Here is a 22,577-nt window from a genome sequence, read left to right as displayed (position 1 = left end):
ACATCATATATAGAAAGTAAATATCGCTATTATAGAGGGTCCAGCACAAATAATGTCCCTTTTTATTACAAAATCTTTTATTAAAAAATCGTAAGTATGTAATTTTGTAACATAACAATATCACACTCAAACACACCACATCACATTTTAGGTGAAATGTCCAAATTAAAACTACAAACTATTACACCCATACTATTACCCTATCAACCACACTCAAGCAAGCATTACTTCTGCCAGACTTTGTATAATGAACTTCTAAACTTCTAAAAAATAAGAAGAGTAAGTCCCAACATTTTAGGAAAAAAATAGGCAAATGATATGGAAAACAATTCACATAATTAAGGACAATGGCCCTTAATTATATGAAGCAATCACATATATAATAAGAGAAATGCAAATTGAAATTACACTGAGGTATCATTTCTACCTTGGCAAAAACAAAAAACTTTGACAACATACTCTGTTGTTAAGGCTGTGAGAAAACAGTCACCGTTACATTGCTAGTGGAAATGCAAATTATTAGTTAGTGAAATTAAACTTGCATTTACCCTTTAACTCAGTAATCCCACTGCTAGGAAACTCTCCCTAAGATACACTCAAAGAAATACAAATGATTCATGCACAAGGCTATTTATTTCTCTACCATTTGCAAAAGCGAGACAGTTGTAAAAAAAAAAAAAAAGAAGTATGTTACATCTTTTTGGGTACCCTTTGAGTATCAAAGATGTGGGAACCCATAAACACACTCATACATAAACATGCATATTTGCTAATATTTTCAAAAAGAAACAGTGGGAAGATTAAAAAAAAGAGTGAACTGTAGATGGGAAGAAGACAAAAAAAGAGATGATGGGAAGAACGAGGATAAAAAACTAGATACTTTCTAATGTGCCTTGTTTTATAATTTTGACCTTAAGACCTTGTTTATATATATATGTTTGAAAGGTAATATTAAATAAAAAAGAAAATTGTGAAGCAATGAATTTAAAAATAGGATTTTGTCTGTATATACCTAAGTGAAACCAAAAATAAAGATCACTAAATCTTAAATTGCAGCTTGTGTAACCTGTTATTAAATTTAATGCTGGTGTAATTTTTTAAATTAATTTACTTAATAATTTTTTGCATACCAAAACCTGGGGTCAAACCAAAAGTTACCATATAATTTTAAATGTATTATAAATATGCATACATACTTCACTATACACAAAGCAGATGAAAGAATATAAATAATTACACTAATATCATTAGAAGCCAAGATTTTCAGTAAAAAAGTCAAGATAAGGATGTAAATTAGTTAAATGAAACTTAAAATCTCCATTTAAATTTGGGAAATTAGAATTACTTGAATCTATCAACTTAGAATTTATTTACTTTCTCAGACACTTTATTTTCCCTCAGCCTTATTTCCATTCTGCGTAAGAGTTTGCGCAAGGCCAGCTTAAGGCCGCTCAGGGGCTGTTCCTACCCGTTTCGTGGCCCGAGGGCGGGGTGGGGGCCGCAGGCCGGCCTTCGGCGGGGACGCTGCGCAGGCACAGAGGGCGCCTGCGCCTTCAGGCCAGCCCACAACCTCGGGCCGAGCGGCAGTGGACTCGGTGAACTCCGAGTCCGAGCGGTCCCGCCACCCGGAAGTTCCTCCTTGATCACAGCCGTTTCAGCGAGGGCCTGCTCTCCTGTCTCAGCCTCTTCGGGGTCCCCGTAGAAGCAGAGGTCAGGCAGGACCTCCCCTGGGTGTGCCGGGGAGACGGTGTCGCCTGTGCACAGTGCTTCCCGGGCCCGCAGGCAGCACGTCAGACCCACTGAGTGAGCCCCCTCATTGTGTGTTGGGAAGGGTGGCAATGTCCACAGAGAGCAGAGAGTCTGTGTGACACAGAGCAGTGATAGGCAGGTTAACCCCAGACGCCTCTGTGAGAGCCTGGTGGTCCTCCTGGGATCGGTAACCACCGGAAATCCCGGCTCCGCGAAGGCTGCCTGGAGGTGGTTAGCGAAGGTTCCGGAAGTGAGGCGGCCCGCAACAGGCGGCCTCAGGGGCAGCAGCAAGCTTCGCAGCTCGCTGGCCAGTATTCCTGGACGGTGTGAGATGCAACTGAAATGCAGGTGTGAAATGCAGGGTTTTCAGTAGTACTGGTGACAGGAGCTGCCTGCAAAAGCTTCTCCCAGGTTCTCTTCGAATGTGTGAGGTAATGCCACCACTTTTCCTTTCGTAGATGTACTGTTCCATTTAGAAGTCAAGGTTGATGCCACCTATGTAAGTCCCTGCTGCAAGGAACTTGAGGATATTTTCCTCCTTCATTTGCGGGACATCAAGGCCTCCAGACAGTATGAAGTTTCTCTTTCTGAGAAGAACACAGAACACCACCGTAAGGATACCACTCAGCGTACCATGGGAAGGTAGAATTTGTTTTTCTCACTCTATAGTAAATAAAATACATGTCTCTTAGCTCTCCACTGAAATGGCCAAGAAACTGACAACCCAGTAGAAAAAGCAAACCTACCACCTGGATATATTTTCTAAATATAACTTTCCACTAAAAGAAACGACCAGGGTTCCTTGGAGATGTGTGCTATTCCAAGTTATGACCAGAAATTTTCACGATGAGCCTGGTTATCTTGTCAACTCAGAAATCCTATACTTAGACTCTGTCACACACTATACAAGGACACAGGAGACAACTCGGACTCCCATTAGCTAAAGATGGACAACGACCTTTGAAAAGAAGTACTGAAATGTATCCAATCTATTAAAATCAATAATAACACTGATTATCGTAAGTGTGCTTAAACATTCAGTGTTTATTTCTTGAGATTTTATTTAGGTAACCAGTTCATTATTCAGGAAATTCATACATAAGGTAAAATAATCAATAGGAATTACAAAGCACTACTTATGAAATATTCTTGCCAAGATAAAATAAAACTCAATCTATTGGACTTCTAGATCTAACAAAGAGTTACATAAAATTTTGACAAATAGGAAAAAATTATGAGAATTTTAAACACAAAACAGAATAGTATATGAAAACTAGAATAAACCAAAAAATATAGAAATTAAGAGATAATAACTATAAAATCAGAAGTTAATGAAATTCAAAACAAATACACAATGGAGAGAATCAGCAAGACAAAAGCTGATTTTTAAAAAAAACAAAACTACATATGTGCTGGCAAAACTAATCAAAAACAACAGCCCCACATACAAACAATATGAGGGAGGACAGAAGTAGAGATAAAACTCAGATTACAAGAAAAAAACATTGAAGAATTTTATGATAGTAAGCTTGAAAATTTAGATAAAATATTCAATTTCCTAGAAAATGTTATAAAAATTGACTAAAAAATTTGTCTCATAACATAAACTGAATCAGTATATTCACATGTAAAATGAGAACAAAACCAGGCCTAAGTAGTTTTCAGGCAAGTTCTACCAAATTGCAAAAGATCAATTGAATCTTATAAACAAGTTTGCAAAGAATAGAGGGACAAAAAAGAAAAGATTACAATTCATTGAATGATAAGAATATAACCTCAATAGCAAAACCTGACCATGGCAAACAGAGAAAGAGAAATTAGAGATCAAAGGACTGATTAACCTAAGTGCAAAGATCCTGGACAAAATATTAGCAAATTTAACCCAGCAGTGTATAAAAAACATAATACATCTTGCCCAGTTGAGTTTCTTAGAACTTTTCAAAATTGAGTTGCATTTTCATAATGGTACTCTGGCAGCCATGATGAAAACAGACTGACACAGGAAAAGAGGCAGGACATGGGAGAACAGTAAGGAGCAGGGTTGCCAGATAAAATTTTTATTGGTTAAATAGGATAATTTTAGTTAAGAGTTAATTGCAATAATTGAGATGAAATTTGTTGTTGGCTTGTAGCAAGATACTGGCAAGACAGATGGTAAGCAGTGGTCAGATGCTGGAAACATTTTGACATTAGAGGCTTTTAGGGCCCTGGCTGGGTATCGTGGTTGGTTAGAGTGTCATCCTGATATATCCAGGTTGTAGGTTCAATCCCTGGTCAGGACACATACAAGAATCAACCAACGAATGCATAAATAAGTGGAACAAAGAATCAATGTCTCTCTCTCTCTGTCTCTCTCTCTCCCCCCTCCCCTTTCTCTTTCTCTCTCTCTCAAATCACTTTTGAAAAAAAGTTCAGCAGGCCTTTTTGATGGTTTGGTTATGAGCTATTTTCTATCCTTCTATCATCCTTTCCCACACTCTTCTAGGCCATTTTCCTCCCTTACTGCAGTTCTGAAACAGCCTCCTAATTGCTCTGTTGCCTCTAAGCCCTGTCTATCTACAGTTCAAAATTCCAGTTTAAGTAATATTCATAAAAATACAAATTTGATTATTCACTACCTGAATTCCTTCAGTGGCTTATTTTTGCCCTTTGGATAACGTCTGGCTCTTAAAAATAGATGACATTCATTCCACAAGGCCATCACTTCCAGGATGCCACCAACCTCTGCCTTCTGTCTGGCTATGTCTATTCACTCTCTATTTCTTAACTTAAATATGGCATTCTCAGGAAGACCATCACGAAGACAGGTTTTGTTCTATGGCCATAGGTTCCCATAAAATTCTAATGTCTCCTACCATAACATTCGTCAAGCTGCATTATTTTCTCAACTGTTTTGTAACTTTATGGGAGGAGAGAGATGTAAATATCATGTTTATTATCGTATCCGTAGACCTTGAAGAATGTTTGGCACAGAGCAAAAAATCAACAAATATTTTAAATAAATGATTAATAAGTTAACTAATTATGTATTCACATTTCACATTTGCACAAGGGTTATTGAGACCTCAAAAATAATAAGTGGTATGCTTCATAACAGCATACTTAATGGTGCCTCTAATAATTTCATGCAATGAGTTTTTCCTTTAACTTAAAACATAAATTTATATATATATCACAAAACGTAATTATCACAGTTTTTTATACATTTTATGTTTTACTTAAAAATACTTACTTCAATCTCTAATTAACTAGAACTTCATTTTCACAATATAAAAATGAAATAAACTTTTATTTCTGTATATTTTATTTCACTACTTCTCCATAAGATGACTTAAAAGAACAGACACATTATATACACCTCTTTCTCCTTCTGTAACCAGTAGTGAAAAATAATGAAGTGACTCCATAATGGGAGGCAATGAGACATGAGAATTATAAAAGAAAAGGGGGCGTATTTAAAACTTTCTGGAACGATTAATAATCTATGTGTATGTTACTGAGAGAATAAACTATACTTCAAAGCAAAAAAAAAAGATTCGTAACATTAAACAGTAAATGTTATGAACTCGTGACCTTTTTTAAAGTAGTATCTTTTCTAGTTCTAGTTAGAATTTGATCCAGCTTTAACTTCACCCTCTCTACCAAACTTACGTGCAATACTCAATGCCCAGATATCCAATACTCAATGCCCAGAATTTAGTTTCTAATGCTCTTTCTCTTCTTTTGTGGAAAAAAAAAGAAAATACTAGCACTTTTTGCATAATAGCTGATTCCATGATCTGCAATATATCATGGGTGCCCAAAAGTGAAGATTTCAAAGGTGGCTTGTACGGTGCAAGGACAAATGAGCTCAGTTAAAAAAGGTTCTCATTTTCTAAGTTTTGACAATATACACACAACAGAGAAAATACTGCTGTAATTACTTTAGTCTGTGAATAAAAGCATGGCTCTTTATAATAGTAATTTTTATTCACTTTATTAGTTAACTTTAATGATAAGGGAGTATAATGTATTCTTTTTTTTCTGTTAAGTAATTACTCTTTTCATAAAGAGTAAATGTGTACCTTTCTCAATAGTTTTTACATAAGCCGAATTGTTTGGGAAAATTAGGGTCCTTCAGGAACAAATTGATTATTACTGATGATCTCTCACCACATATAGGAAGAAAGAAATTTCAACTAGTTTTGCAAGATGAAGAATAAATATATTTCCTCATTCATCAGGACAAGAAATCTCTGATTGACAACACTAAATATAATAAGATAATGATAAGGCTTACTTGTCTCCAATAGTGATAACAGACCAGAGTAATATACAATATTTAACTGGCAGCAGCCTTCCGGATTATTAGATAAGTAAGAGTGAAAGAACAGATTATTTTGGGAAAGCTGACCAGGGTAAAGGATACCAAAACTTAGCGAAAGGCTTAAGTTTGACGTAACTAGTTAATCTTTATCATTAAAATAATGAGACCAGGAGGTCCAGTTTGAATTATCTTAAAGGGCACAACCCCAGGTTGGGGCAAAAGTAGGTTTACAGTTGTAAGTGTGTGAAACATAGAGTTTATAATTGTATCATTATGTATTAATGATTGTATTATTTTCCATTTGAACAACTGTAAGCCTTCTTTGCCCCACCTGTATATCCTGTACCCCATTCAAAAAGCAATTAGTTGATATTCAGAACTTCCAACTTTGACTGATCTTCTTGACACTTGGATTGTTTCCAACCTAAATACCAAGAGAATCATAGCTGCAAACTTCCCAAGTCTGCTTGGTGAGGCAGAATTACTGTTTCGTTAGACTGACTTTCTAAGAGTGAAAACACTCTGCCAAAAGTGTATAAACGTTTTAAATATTTGAACATAATTTGCTAAAATGTCGTTCAGAACACCTGTAATACTGCATACCATATATAGCAGTATATGAGAGTAATTTCCCCACAGTATGTTTATAGCAGACACAGCTGGTTACCTGCCCAATATCTAGTCTCTTCTTTACTAACAGAAAGTGCATTCCATTCCAGATGGCAATGTGGCCAGCCCAAAACTGCATTTCCCAATGCCCTTGGGTCTAGCGGTAAACAGTGAGATGGAGCATAAATCAGGTAAGTCTCCTGGATACTTTCCATCCTTCCTCCTTTTCCTGCTTGGAACAAGGACATGAGCTTAGGGCTACAGCAGGAATCTTAGAACCAGAGGGAAATTTGAGAATCAAAATCACTTGCTAAAGATGATGATAAGTTTGAAAATACCAAACAGGCCCTGGATTGCATACACATGTAACTTATGTTAGGTAAGAAAAATAATAAACCTTTATCTTATTAGAACATTTACTATATATCTTCTCATAAGAAATTCTGTCTTAAAAATTATGTTTACAAAAATAGTTATTATTAGTTTAATTTTGAGTTCTCTCAGGACTTAGCACCAGTTCCTCTTTACCAGGCTTATTTGTGAGCTCTTTCCTCTGTCCTATCCAGGTCCAAAGTTTTTAATAAATCTCACATGTTATGATTCACAGACTTGTATCTCTTTCTGAGAACTCACCTCAGAAATGCAGCCCCAACTGTCTTCTCAAAATTTAAGATTTTCACTTAAATGTCTCAAAGGATACACTTAAATTCCCACAGTGAACATGAAATCCCCCCAACACCGAACCTACCTCTTCGAACATGTTTTATCTTAGGGAAAACCTTAATGGCCAATAAAGTGTACGCATCAAGAACCTAGTGTTTAGTTCAGCACATTTTTAAGATGCCCACTTTGCCATCTCCATCACCACCACTCTAAATTCACCATCTTGGAGGTGTTCAAATAAAATAGTGCCATAGATTCTTTCTCTATATCATATTGTCCAAATTGTTCTCTTTTACTCTATTCCTCAACCAATGTCAACTTCTAAAAATGTGAATCTGAACATGTCCCCCCGCCCCCTGACATACACACATATACCTTATATTAATCAATGGCTTCCCATGCTTTTCAGATGAAGACCGAAAATGGTAATATGACCTATAAGACCTATATGCTCTCTGGCTCCTACCACTTCCCATTTGTCATGTGACACTATGGTCCTCTTTTCTTGTCCATAGTCCCAGCGGTTTCTTTCAGTTTCATGGCCATGTTGTTATTCCCTCTGAATACACTTTCCACTTCATCCCAATAACTTTAATTACTCCTACTCATTCTTTTTTTTTATTAATTTGAGAGAGAGGAACAGAGAGAGAGGGAGAGAAACATTGACGTGTGAAAGAAACATTTGATTGGTTGCCTCTCTCATACCCCCATCCAGGAACCAGCCGGGCAACCCAGGCATGTGCCATGAGAGGAGAGAGACAGACAGACCGAAAGAGAGCAATTTGTTGTTCCAATTATTTATGCATTCATTGGTGGATTCTAGTATGTGCCCTGACCAGGGATCTAACCCACAACCTTGGCACATAGGGACGATACTGTAACCAACTGAGCTACCCAGACAGGACAATTACTACTCATTCTTTAGTTCCCAACTCAATGAAAACTTTCTCAGGTATCCTTGATTTTATCTGTGTGTCCTGCCTCTTAGTTATACACTCTCTTGCACTGCATAAGTACAAGTGTCAGTTTGTAGTACTACTATGTGAAATTTAGACCATCTTTCTATCCTGGTGCCTACCATTGTGTCTTACTATAATAATTGTACTACAGATAACTATCATTAAGTGTTGAAATAATAAATTCAAAAGTAATCCATATTTATTCTGGCTAGAATATATCTTCAAGTGTTTCTTATGAGAGAACATGGGTGATTCACTTTCTTTACCCTATGTACATGATTGACAAACCACCTGGCATATAAATTTTTACTTCCTTTCTCTGAAAATATTGTGAATTTTACTCTACTCACTCCTGTACTTATTACTGCAGAAGTTTCAAAGGTCATTTTTTATTCCTTAGAGTAAAAGAGTCATTTTCTGCCTCTTGGATTGTACAATTATTCATTTTTTCTTGAAATGCTTTATGAATTCAGTAGAATGAGAGGGGGTATTTTTCTCAGTAAACACTTTATCTTTAAGTCAAGCCTTTCTTCAGTTGTATAATGTTTTCTTAAATTATATCTCATATTGATTTTCTTTCATATCCTTTGGTTTTGATCTCCTCCTTAAGAACATAAATTTTCTTATTCTATCTTCCCATGTCTTATCTTGTGGGTTGCAATTGCCTTTTTCTTTTTCTCTTACTTTGTATTCAGAGTTAGTATCCTAGATTTGTCCTCCACATGACGGATTCACTTTCTGAAACACCATTACTCCACTTCATTATTTCTAAGACTGAATTTCAGTCTGCAATATTAAATCCTTTGACACGTATCATTGTCTCACTATATTCTCTATTTATTTCTTCCTGACACAAATCAACTCAATTTTCATCATGGTTTCCTGTGTTTTCATCATAGCTTTCAATGCTCTGAGAACATAATAGAGTATCAGCTTCCTAAAACTAATTTCAGTTCTTGTGGTGCATCTTTCTTCAAAAGTTTGGGTTTTGTTGTCTTTTGTTATTGTTGTTGTCTGAATTATTTTATTAACTTGCTAAACAAAGAGATAACTGAAAAGCCTGTAACATAACTGGTGCAAAATAGTTTTTGTTGTTACTGTTTTGTAATTGTATCTGTTTTGTAATTGTTACTGTTTTATGTAAATTTTCTGGCCTACGGAAGGATACCTTGGTCTCATTGCTCAGGTACTCTTAGGAATTTTTTTCGTTCATTAGCACAGATGGTAAAAATAAAGAAGTACATTTTCCATAGGACACCATTTTCCACAGCTCTCTCAACTCAGAACAGGACCTATGGGAGAACAAGAGGCCTGAATGGGGCAGACTGGGGAAGGTAGATGATAAAATTTTCTTTTTTTCAGAACAGTGAAACAATTTAACGGATAAATGAGTAAAAGTTTCTATGGCCCCTTTGTCCCTCTGTATCTCTGTTGTCTAAACCATATTCCACCTCATGACCTCATTTACACTTTAATTGATAGAAACACTTCTTCAAGTTTTGCAGATTAGACATTCTTGGTTTCCAATGCTGTTGAAAGTTTGAAACATTTTGAAAGATTTATTGTGTATTTTAATGGTTGAAGAGCAAATTATTAGTCATTATCTGCCATAATAACTTGAAAATCCTTAAGTAATATCTGCAGTGTTCTTAAAAGGAAAACTATTATAGGTTCCAAAGATTAACTGACAAGGACTCTCTTAGTGTACAAATAAATGGAATGTTTAGACCACCTACCAGTATTTGAAATTTTTCTTTTTGTACTTTCAATGGAAATGTTAAGTATCATAATATTTTTATGCTTCTATCTACAGTCCAAATATCAATTAGAGTGTGAACATGTACTACACATGACAAAATACATATTCCTAGACAATGTCAGATCTTTTGTTTCATTTAATCAACTGTACAATAATTAATTCAGCTGACATTTGCCGGAAAATGAATACATTTGATCAGTCTGAACAGTTGAAGGTGAAGCAATATTACCTAACAAGTTATTTTCCTGCTGGCAATTTTAAAATTGAACTCACCACACAGAAGGCACAGCTTCTCAAAAATCAGAATTCAACCTTTGCATGTATTTAATTATTTTTCTGCACTAAGTACCTTTGATGATCTCTTTCTCAGCAGGAGAAAATATTGTACTTCTCTTACCACTATTGTCATAGCACATATCCTAAAAGAAAACTTCTGTTACTACCAATTAACTTAAATGTATGTAATAATTTTGTGGAAATTTTTTCATTATTCGAAATTCATGGTTGTTCATGCACACAAGGTAGAAAAATATTTCTCTTTCAAACTTGTATGGTTTTCTGGAGGATTTTGGTACAATAGGTATATGAGTAATATAACAACCATTTCAGGGTTTTTAAAAATGGATTTTTATGGGTTAGGTATAGATGATATTTATTTATAATGTAGACTTTATCTGATTAACAACAGAATTTGAGAGGACCTATAAAATGCACAAGAAGTTACTAAAATGGAAAGAAAAAACTTTAAAAATTGTTAAATTTATAAGAAGGTAAGATAATAATGACCTGGGGTAATAGTTTCTGACCTTTATTAAACATTAAATTTGCTAAACCAAAACCGAAACAAAAAAAGTCATATGAGTCTCATAATCTGATAAAAGGAAACTTCAAAGTAAAGATGCTTTGACCAGTTTAAGAGTTTCTTATACTATCATAGTATTAAATAGACTTAGATAAGGCCCATTCATTTATTCGTTCATTCACTTCATTCACTTCATTCACTTCACTGAATTTATATGTACTGAATACTTACTATGCACGAGACACATTAACTAACAGGTTTTAGCCAGAAAATAATACAGGGTGGGACAAAAGTAGGTTTATAGCTTTGAGTGCATAAAACACAGTTTATTTTTGTATTATTACTTATTAAATGTTATATTATTTTTCATACAAACAACTGTAAACCTACTCTTGCCCCACCCTGTATACAAAGAAAAATCACTGAACTCATGAAGCTTATACTGTAGTAAGGAAAACAGAAAATTAACAAATAAATGGTATTATGTGTTGATAATTGCTAAGGAGAAAAGTATAAATACTGCAGGTTAGGGGTGGGGGCAGCATGAGTTTTTAAAATAAGATTTTAAAGGACCTTATTCTCCCCTAAATGAGATAAAATTAGTTCTCACCGCTAAGTAATTTTGCCAGGGTCAGCATTTTTCTCACAAGCAGCTTTGAATTTGTTCACCTGCCTTAGCAAGTGGTTGGTGAAGACCCCGGAGTTCCATATTACAGAATATGGTATACACACTTTACAAGGGAAATGTGTAAGTGCAAGTGTATTCCACCCTGACCAGAAGAAAATTTAAGTATTGCTCCTGTGGGGGGAAAATCCTGACTTTGTGCAACACCATTTCCCAGTAGCCTGGCAGGTTTGAGTCAGCTGCTAAATGTGCATTGAAATAAGCAAACAAATTGCTGCGCTGGCTTCATTAGTATTCACAATATGACCTCTGGAAAATATATTCCAAAAACAATTTTGGCTTTGGCAGATTTACTATTCTTCTGCCATTTCTGAAAGTAATTGAGAAAATGGGTTCAGTTTTTTCTAGGAACAGTTCCTGGTTCATGACATTAAGACCATTTAGTCTGTGTTTAGAATGCTTGTCATCCTCTTGGCCATCACAGAAGGATACACATCTAATTAGTCCTAAGTCTGAATCAGGAAATTTAAATAGTATAACTCAAGGTAAAAGGAGACTGAAATCTAGCCTTGTTTTCTCTTCTATGATATTGAATCCTTATGGGATTACCCATACGAATTCTTCTATTTCTATAAAAATGAAACTTTCATAAACATGAAATGCCTTATATGGGTCAAAATATTTAAAAAGTTTAAAATGACTTACAAATAAAATGAACATATTTTAGATATTTTATTCAACTCATTAATTAATGAGGAAACCACTAAGATGGTAAAACTTCTTCCTCCAAGAGCATTTGATGAATGGGGGTTTATATAGACTATCAAGAATGCCATGTAAAAATTTTTAGAGTAGGACTGCTAAATTAGATATTAAACTCATTATTGTTCTATGGGGCAGTCAAATCATAACTATCAGAGTTATCTTTTCTATCAGGTAGAAATTTACATAACATTAAGAAACTTCATAGTGTCTGGGTTCCCATCGAGTATTAAATAACAAAGTCAAACAAAGATACATTCTCCTAGAAAATTATATAATCCTTGGGTGAGCATATTAAACAATGTCTCAGAATAACATTGAAAATACATGCCATCCACTTTTTCTGCCTTTTTTTCAGTTTTAATAATTTTCTTTTTTATTAAATTTATTGGGGTGACATTGGTTTATAAGATTATGTAGTTTTCAAGTATATAATTCTGATACATGATATGTATTATTGTACTGTGTACCCACCACCCGCAGTCAAATCATCTTCCATCACTACATATTTGCCCTCCTTTACCCTTTACTATCCCTTCTTCCCTCCAGTAACCACCATACTATTGCCTGTGTCTATGAGTTTTAGTTTTATATCCCACATATGAATGAAATCATATGGTTCTTTGTTTTTTCTGAGTGATATTTCACTTAGTATAATATTCTCAAGGCCCATCCATGTTGTCACAAATGGCATATTTCATCTTTTCTCATGGCTGTGTAGTATTCCACAGTATATATGTACCGTATCTTTTTTATCCAATCCTCTATCAACGGACACTTTGGTTGTTTCCATGTCTTCGCCACCATGAATAATGCTGCAGTGAACATAGGGGAGTTTATATCTTTGCAAATAAATGTTTTTGAGTTTTTCAGGTAGATACTCAGAAGAGGGATTGCTGGGCCATATGGTAACTCTATTTTTAATTTTTGGAGGAACCATAAGACTGTTTTCTATTGTGGCTGTACTAGTTTACATTTCCACCAGCAGTGAATAAGGGTTTCTTTTTCTCCACAACCTCTCCAACACCTGTTATTTTTGACTTGATAATAATAGCCATTCTAACAGGTGTGAGGTGGTATCTCATTGTAGTTTTGATTTACATTTCCCTAATAGCTAGTAAAGTTGCGATTTCAACAAAAAAGAATAAAATGCTGAGGAATAAAATTAACAAAGGATATGAAGGACCTATATATTGAAAACTACAAACCGTTTTGAAAAGAGACTGAAAAACACAAAATGAAATGGAAAGATATTCTGTGTTCATGGATTAGAAGAATCAACACAGTTAAAATGTCCATATTACCCAAAACCATACACAAATTTAATTCAATCCCCATCAAAATCCTAATGACATTTTTTAAAGATTTGTATGGAACCACAAAAGACCCCAAATAGCCAAGGCATCCTGAGAAAAAGGGAATAAATCCAGAAGTATTATACAATTTGACTTCAAATTATACTACAGAGCAACAAGAATCAAAACAGCATGATACTGGCCCCCAAAAACAGACACAATGAGCAATGGCGCAGAATTGAAAGCCCAGAAATAAAACCATGTGTATATGGGGAAATAATTTTTGACTAAGGAGCCAAAACACACAATGAAGGAAAGAAAGCTTCTTCAAAAAATGATTCTGGGAAGATTAGAAAGCCACATGCAAAAAAAAAAATGAAGCTAGATTCCACTTTGTCCCCATGCACAAAAATTAATTCAAAATGGATCAAAGTCCTACATATAAGATACGAAACAAATTACATAGAAGAAAACACATGTACTAAGCTTATGGACCATGGTCTTAGAGAGGATTTTATGAATTTGACCCCAAAAGCAAGGGAAGTAAAGGCAAAAATAAATGAATTGGACTATATCAAGCTAAAAAGCTTCTGCACAGCAAAAGAAACAGCCAACAAAACAAAAAGGTGACCAACCGAATGGGAGAAGATATTTGCAAACAACAGCTCTGACGAGAGGTTGATAACCAAAATTAATAAAGAACTCATACAACTCAACACCAAAGAAACAACCAATGCAATTTGAAAATGGGCAGGGGACCTGAACAGACACTTTTCCAAAGAAGGAATACAAATAGCTAACAGATATATGAAAAGATGCCCAACTTCAATAATTTTCTTAAATCTCTCCCCTTCTTAGTCCAGGCTGGAACAACAAATACAATAGACTGGGTGGCTTAAATAACAATTTATTAATCACAGTTCTGGAGGTTGGGGAGTCCAAGATCATAGTGCCAGCATGGTAAGTTTCTGGTGAGAGCCCCCTTCTTGGTTTTCAGATGGCTATTATCTTGCTGTGTCCTCACATGACAGAAAGACAGATCATCTTCCTCAAGGCTCTTCTTATTAGGGCACTAATCCCATTCATGAAGACTTCAGCTTCATGACCAAACTACCTCCCAAATACCCCATCTCCAAATACTATCACATTGGGGATTAAGATTTAAGATAAAATTGGGGGTGCGGGATGCATACATTCAGTTCATAGCATTCCTCATTTTAGTCCAAAAGTATTTTCAAATATTGATCAGAAAAAGGTTGGCCTTATTATAGTTTGGACTGATTGTTTTCATAGGTGTATTAAGAGGTGTTAAATAATCAAATAAGCTTCCTTGATCATGTAGTTATTAACAGATACTGAGGCAAAACTGTTAGCTTTTGTTTGCAAATTTTCTTAAAGAATCTAGGATTGAACCATTTAAAAGACTCTATAAAGTCTAGGCTGGGAAGTCAATGCCAAGAAATTCTCTTCCTTAGATATCACAGTAGTACCCATAAAATTAATAAATTCCTTTCTTCTCAAGGTCTTCAAATATGCTAAGGTTCCCAGCCCACCAGGAAGTGAGTTTATTATCACTTGTAAGTCTGGAGTTCTATAAGCCAAGTACCAGGCCACAAGTGTCCTGTGAGGATTCTGTAGTTATTGGCTCTCGTTCTTCATTTCCAGTAATTTGTTTGGTGTTCAAACATATTTTTTCTGCATAACAATAACTTTTGAAGAATATTTTGGTCATTCCATCTGTAATCAACATCAATACCTTACAGTACATAAGACAAAATGATAGTATGGCATTATTAAGTAAATTATCTTTTTTATCTTGACTCTAAGACATTCTACTTTTCTAAAGAAATGTTGCAATTAAAACATGCTTAGTTATTGTGTGTCAAGAGGATAAGTATGATTTAGCAACTTGTTACATTTATTTCAAAACCAATAATGTTAATATTATTTCTCCTTCAAAATATGGATACAAATATTAAGAGTTAGCACAATTAATGAAATTTTACATACCCTCATATATCCTATTGATCAAATGAGCCTGACTCAAACTATGTAGGTCAGAACTACATTTGGAGCAAAAACATTTTTGTTTTCCACTGGTTTAAAACACAAGAGCTATTCTATGCTGTTATAGGAGAGTTTATATCTGCAACACTTCATTAATTCATTTATCTATCCAATGTAATGCAGTACATTTAATTCAAAATTAATTTTATTTACTTAAAATTATTTAAATAAATCAATTAAATTTATTTTATTGAAATTAATTTATCGACCTAAAGTTTGATGGTTGATATTATTTACATCTTCTTAAATTTATTAAGACTTGTTTTTTTTTGACTGATTACGTGATGATCCTGAAGAATATTCCATGTGCACATGAGAAAAATGTGTATTCTCCTGGTGTAGGATGGAATGTTCTAGAGAGGTCTGTTAGGACCACTTAGTTTAAAGTATGGTTTAAGTCCAATGTTTCCTTGTTGATTTTCTGTCAATCTGATCTATCCATTGCTGAAGGTGAAGTATTGAAATCCTTGGTACTGTCATATTTTTGTCTATTTTTTCTTCATATCTGTTAGTATTTGCCTAATTTATTTAGGTGCTCTGATGTTAAGTGTATATACATTTCCAATTCTTGATGAATTGACCTCTTCATCATCATATAATGACCTTCTTTGCCTCTTCTTAATATTTTTGGCTTAAAGGCATTTTTGTCCGATATAAGTATAGCTACCCCTGCTCTCTTTTGGTTTCTCTTTTCTTATAATGTCTGTTTCTGTCCTTTTTCTTTACGTCTTTGTGTGTCCTTAAAGCTAAAGTGAGTTTCTTACAGACAGCGTATAGTCGGATCTTATTTTTTTATCCATTTACTTTATGTCTTTTGATTGTAGAATTCAATCCATATATATTTTGAGTAATTATTGATAAGTAAGGACTTACTAATGCCATGCTATTATTTTCTGGCTGTTTAGTAGTTCCCTTATTCCTTTTTGCCTCTTTCTGCCTTCCTTTGTGAATTGATTTTCCGTATTGGTATACTTTGATTTCCTTCACTTTTGTGACTCTTCTGTAGATTTTTGCTTTGCGGTTACTATATGGATTACATAAAATATCACAAAGATATAACAGTCTCTTTTATGTTAATAACAATTAAACTTTGCCTACAAAAATTCTATTTACTCACCCAATTTTTTAATTATATTGAAACATATCTGACATGTATTAAAGTTTAAAGTATAAAACATGTTGATTTGATATAATTATATATTGCGGTATGATTGCCATTGCAGTGTTAGCTAACACCTTATCATATGATATAATTATCATACTATTTTTGTGGTGGGAATAATTAAGATTTAGTCTCTTAGTAAGTTTGATGTTTATAATACAATATTATTGTCTGTAATCACCATACTGTGCATTAGAGCTTCAGGACTTATTTATCTACTAGTTGTAAATTTGTAACCATTAAACAACATTTCTCCTACTCCCCCAGCTCCCAGCCCCTGGTAACTACCATTTTACTTTCGGTTTTTAGGATTGCAGCTTGTCTTTTTTCATTCCACGTGTAAGTGCCATTCTACTGTATTTGTCTCTATTTGACTTATCTCACTGAACATAATGTGTTCAAGGTCCATCCATGTTATCACAAATGGCAGGATTTCCTACTATTTCATGGCTGAATAATATTCCATTTTATATACATATAATGGAATATATATCATATATTCCTCATTTATTCATCTGTTCACAGGCACTAAGGTTGTTTCCATATATTGGCTATTGTTGCAATAAATGTTGATGTGCATTTAACTCCTTGATATCCTGTTTTCTTTTCCTTTGGGTATATCCCCAGAAGTGGAACTGCTTGATCATATGGTAGATATTTTAAATTTTTTTGTAGAACCTGCATATTATTTTCTATAGTGGCTGAACCAATTTACATTCCTACCAACAGTGCACAAAGGTTCCCTTTTCTCCATGTCCTCATCAATACTTGTTGTCTCTTGTCTTCTTTATGATAGCTATTCTAACAGGTGTGAGGTGATATCTTGTGGTTCTCATCTTGCATTTCCCTGATGAGTAAGGATGTTGTTCATCTTTTCAAGTACCTGTTGGCCATTTGAACTTCTCCTTTGGGGAAATGTCTATTTAGTTCCTCTACCCATTTTTAATTGGATTATTTGGGTTTTTGTTGTTATTGTTGTTGTTATTGAGTTGTACGGGTTATTTATATATTAAGGATTTTAACTCCATATCTGATATGTGGTTTGAAAATATTTTCTCTCATTCTGCAGGTTGCCTTTCCATTTTGATGATTTTTTCTTTTGTTGTTCAGAGCTTTTAGGTTTGATGTAGTCTTCCTTGTTGATTTTTAGTTTTGTTGTTTGTGCTTTTTGTGAAACATCCAAAAAATCATTGCCAAGACCAATGTGAAGGAGTTTGTTCCCTGTGTTTTATTCTGGGAGCTTTAAGGAAATACGTTTAAGTCTTTGATCCTTTTTAGTTAATTTTGTGAGGGTGTAATGTAGAAGTTCAATTTCATTTGTTTACATGCGTTTATCCAGTTTTTAAATTCCTTTTGTGGAAAAGAGTATCCTTTCCCTTTGAGTATTCTTTTCTCTCACTGAATATCAGTTGACCAAACATGAGGAAGTTTAATTCTTGTCTCTGTTCCAGTGATCTGTGTGTATATTTTTATGCCATTACCATATTCGTTTGATTATGGTGTAGCTTTGTGGTGTAGTTTTATATCAGGAAGTGAGATGTTTCCAACTTTGTTGTTCTTTTTCATGACTGCCTTGGCTATTTGGGATCCTTTGTGGTCACGTACAAATTTTAGGATTTTTTTTATTTCTATGATATTTCTGTAATGTCACAATTTACCTTTTTACATTGTGTATTTATTAACAACTAATTATAACTATAGTTATTTTGAATATTCTTGTCCTTTAGCCTTTACACTAGAGTTACATGGTTAATGCTCCAGTATATTACAGTATTAAAGTAATCTGAATTTGACTATATTCTTACCTTTACCAGTGAATTGTATATTTTCATGTTTTCATGTTACTAATTAACATCCTTTCATTTCAGCTTGAAGAACCTTTTTCAGCATTTCTAGTAAGCCAGTCTAGTGATGATGAATTCCCTCAGCTTTTGTTTGTCTGGCAACATCGTTAGTTAGCTTTCATTTCTGAAGGACAGTTTTGATGGTAAAGTGCTCTTGATAGGCTGTTGTTCTTTTTTGTTGTTTTTTTTTTTCCTCTCCTGACTTGTAAAGTTTCTGCTGAGAAATCTACCAATAGCCTTGTGGATTTCCCTTGTAAATTATAAGTTTATTATCTCTCCATTTTTAAAGTTTCTCTCCTGGTTTTTGATTTTTGACAGTTTTATCATCATGTGCCTTGGAAAAGATCTCTTTAAGTTGATTTTTTGTTGTTATGGACCTATGAACTAGGATATACAAATCTCTACCGATTTTGGAAGTTCTCAGCCATTATTTCTTTAAGTAAGCTTTCTGCGCCCCTTCCCCCTTTCTTTTCCATCTGGAACTCCAGTAATTCACAAATTGGTCATTTTGATAGTATTCCATATATCTTTTTTTCTATGTTCTCCTCTGAGTGGTTAATTTCAAAGCTCCTGTCTTCTAACTCACACATTCTTTCTTCTGCTTCAGCCATTCTAAAGTTGATACTCTTTATTGCATCTTGTTTATTTTTTTTAAATTATATTCTTCAGTTCCAGAATTTCTGTTTGGTTCTTTTATATGATTTTTATTTCTTTGTTTTACCTCTCACTTTGTTGGTGTATTGATTTCCTTGAATTGTCTTTCTGTGTTTTCCTGTAGCTCATCAAGTTTCCTTAAAACAGCTGTTTTGAACTCTTTATTGGTTAAATCACAGATGTCCATGTCTTTGGGTTCAGTTAATGAAAGATTATTGTAATCCTTTGGTGGTGTCATGTTTTCTTGATTTTTTTTATGATCCTTGATGTTCTGTATTACTCTCTGTATATGAATAACAGTCACCTCCTCAAGTTTTACTAAATGCCTTTGGAAGAAAGATAGTTTCTGTCTGCCCTGCTAGAGATTCTGGGGTTCCCCCATCTTCTATGATTACATGTGCTCCATGCTTCTTGCTCCCTCTCGTGGCAGAATTATTAAGCTTATATGCTTTCTCTGGATCCTGCAAGGCACCAGTCCAAGGGCTGATAGCCTCTCTTTTGTTTTCACAAATGTGGAACTATAGCTCATGTTTATGGTCTCTCCCTGGCCTGCAGATTTAGGCCAGCTTTCTTCATATGCCCTCGAACCATCTGCTGAAGCTTGCTTTTGCCACCACCATGAGGAACATGCACAGGGAACAAGTCACAAGATGGGGTGGTATGTGGTTGAGGCACACAGAGTACAGGGGGTGTCTGGGGGTTGTCTGGGGACCAGCTGGGGGTGATATACAAGTGAAACATTCCCAGCTGCTTATGAGAAGGCTCCTTGATAGAGTCCATAATTCAGTTAACAGGATCTACATACCTTAAATCAGCAGTGCCCAACCTTTTTGGCACCAGAGCCCGGTTTTGTGGGAGACAATTTTTCCACCGGCCAGGTTGGGTCAGGGGTGGTTTGGAGATGATTCAAGATCATTGCGTCCAAGCTCACATCCTGCTGTGCAGCCAGGTTCCTAACAGGCCCGGACCGGTACTGGTCTGTGGTCCAGAAGTAGGGGACCTCTACTATAAATGCTTTCCAAGAGTCCTATCTGTTGTTCTTCCAGCCTCTTTCTGTGTTCTAGTTATTTAACTCACAACTCAGTACTCTGGATAGGGTGAGAGAGAAATGAGCCCCTTTAGCAATATCCCATACTCCTGGGGAAGTCAGGGGCTCACTCACACACTATTCCTTTCCCTTGCAGGAGAAATCATGGGCCGAGAAGATCTCTCATAAGCTAAGCCACCTTGGGGTAGGGCTGGGGTTCAACTCAAGCTGTTCTTCTTACCCACGCTAATGCATCCTAACTGGAACTTCTTCTCTAGAAACCCGGACTTCCACTAAGGTTCTCTCATCCATGGGTGATTGACTAAGAGCGTATTCCAGGGGCTCCTGGACTGTGACTAAGATGGGATGGAGCCAGTTCAAGGGCCATTTCAGGTTCCACAGCTGTGACTGAGGTCTGTCTGCCTATTATTGAACACACAGGTTGGTGAGCCTCCTCTCAGGTTCCTTGGCATATGGTGCTAGACCCCACAGCTCCCACAAAGACACTTTTGTCTGTGGATAGATGCTGAAGTTTTGTTGTTAGGGGAAGACAAATACAAAGGATGTGTTATACTCCCATGATACTGATGTCACCCTCTGTTGTTTTTTTTTGGAGAATATTTGAAAAATTCCTTGCCCTAGTTTAGCATAAGCTGCTTTTTAGAACTCTGCTTGGTGTATGGGAGATCGTCAATAAATGTTGTTAAAGGAATCTAAATTTCAGAATGCAGCAGTTTTCAATTTATAAAATCAAATGCTATTGTGCGCATATATATGTATATATTGCAACATATTACAATGTAAATTAATTTAAGTATAGAGTTAAACCAAAATTGACTTATAGTTTAAGGAAATTTTCTTTGTTCTTTTTCCATTTTATCCTATTTTTCTTTTGAAATAATGTAAATTTTAAATATCTTTTTAATTTACAAAATTTTTTTCTTTTTAAATTGAGTATATGAACATTTTCCCCTTTGCTTGGTAGATGTTTTTCCAATAATAAAAACTTCAAGCTTCCGTAAAGCCACTGCTTCAAATAAAATAAAAGAAATTATCTAGAAACATTATATCTGTTGTAAATGATAGAAATGAAAATATGACTTTCTCATGGAAATGAGATTTTAAAATGACATACTAAAAATTTAACAACATGAATTGTGTGTTTTTCATCTATGTATACCCCATGCCTCCTGGCTGAGTACTCCTCACATAGGCTATGGATAATAAATTTCATACAGTGAGAGAATAGAAGAAAAACAGGACATACTAAAATAATTGAAGAAAATGAGAAAATTTTACTTAATTAAAGATACTCTGTGTTTAACTATTTTCAAACTTCTTTCAAAACAATATAAATATATTACAATCTACTTACCTCGTCCAGTCTAATAAATGGAAAGAAAAAGTATTGTCTCTGTTGTAAGCATGCTGTGCATTGAAATTACCATAAAAATACCCTTGAGTTCAAGGGATTTGGGGGCTAATCAAGGAAAAAGGTGTGAGCACAAGATAACAGAAGCACACAAGTTTTACAGGGGCAATGCTTTGACATGTCTGCATTCAGAGGAAGTTCCTCATAGCAAGAGACTCTCCAGAGGCTACTGGCTCTGTCCCTGCTCAGAAGAGAAAGAGAGCATGAGAACTTCCAAAAAAATGGGCACTCAGAAATGGTCCTTAAATATCAAGGTGATGTCACTCAGTAGCAGAGCAGGAATTCTCTGGGTCAGAAAGTTCTAATGGGTAGCAACAGTTTGGGATCTTTTAACCACTTGGTTTACCTTACCTATGGCTGGCAGATGTTGGGTGTGGTTTCATGCAGGCTCTAAAAGGTTGAAAATCTGCCTGTTTAGATTGAAATATATAAAAGTATCAAATCAACATGTTGTACACCTTAAATTTATACCATGTTATATGTCAATTATATCTCAATTAAAAAATAATAATTGGAATGTGGAAACATTTGAGTATGGCTCCAGTGGGCTTTTGAGCCAATGAATCTCAGCCAGCAGAAATGAAATAAACAATACACAGACACTGTCTTTTGGCTCATTTGTATAACATGGATGTTCTCAGTATCATTGGAATAGCCATACCACAAGAGATATGTTAGCTACAGAGGATCAGTTGGTACTCCAAATCAGAAAGTCTTTTTTCATCTATTAAAGTTACATTAAACCAGCCTGAATTTTTCAAGTTCATCATGTTTTATACTTTATACATCAAGTTCATTTACTATATGAGGTGAGAAAGATTACAATATGCCCAAGATGGTCTAATGATGAAGTAGTAATTTG

At 34.9% G+C, this 22,577-nt stretch overlaps 1 pseudogene; it reads right to left on the bottom strand.

The window, feature by feature from the left end:
- Positions 1-1,464: 1,464 nt before the first annotated feature.
- Positions 1,465-19,494, bottom strand: LOC129065076 (40S ribosomal protein SA-like; annotated as a pseudogene).
- Between the last annotated feature and the right edge of the window lie 3,083 nt (positions 19,495-22,577).

Source organism: Pteronotus mesoamericanus, unplaced genomic scaffold, assembly GCF_021234165.1.
Source record: "Pteronotus mesoamericanus isolate MK-2021 breed Mesoamerican mustached bat unplaced genomic scaffold, CSHL_Meso_final contig_173, whole genome shotgun sequence".
Classification (NCBI taxonomy): Eukaryota; Metazoa; Chordata; class Mammalia; order Chiroptera; family Mormoopidae; genus Pteronotus; species Pteronotus mesoamericanus.
This window is presented reverse-complemented; position numbering and strand designations above follow the sequence as displayed.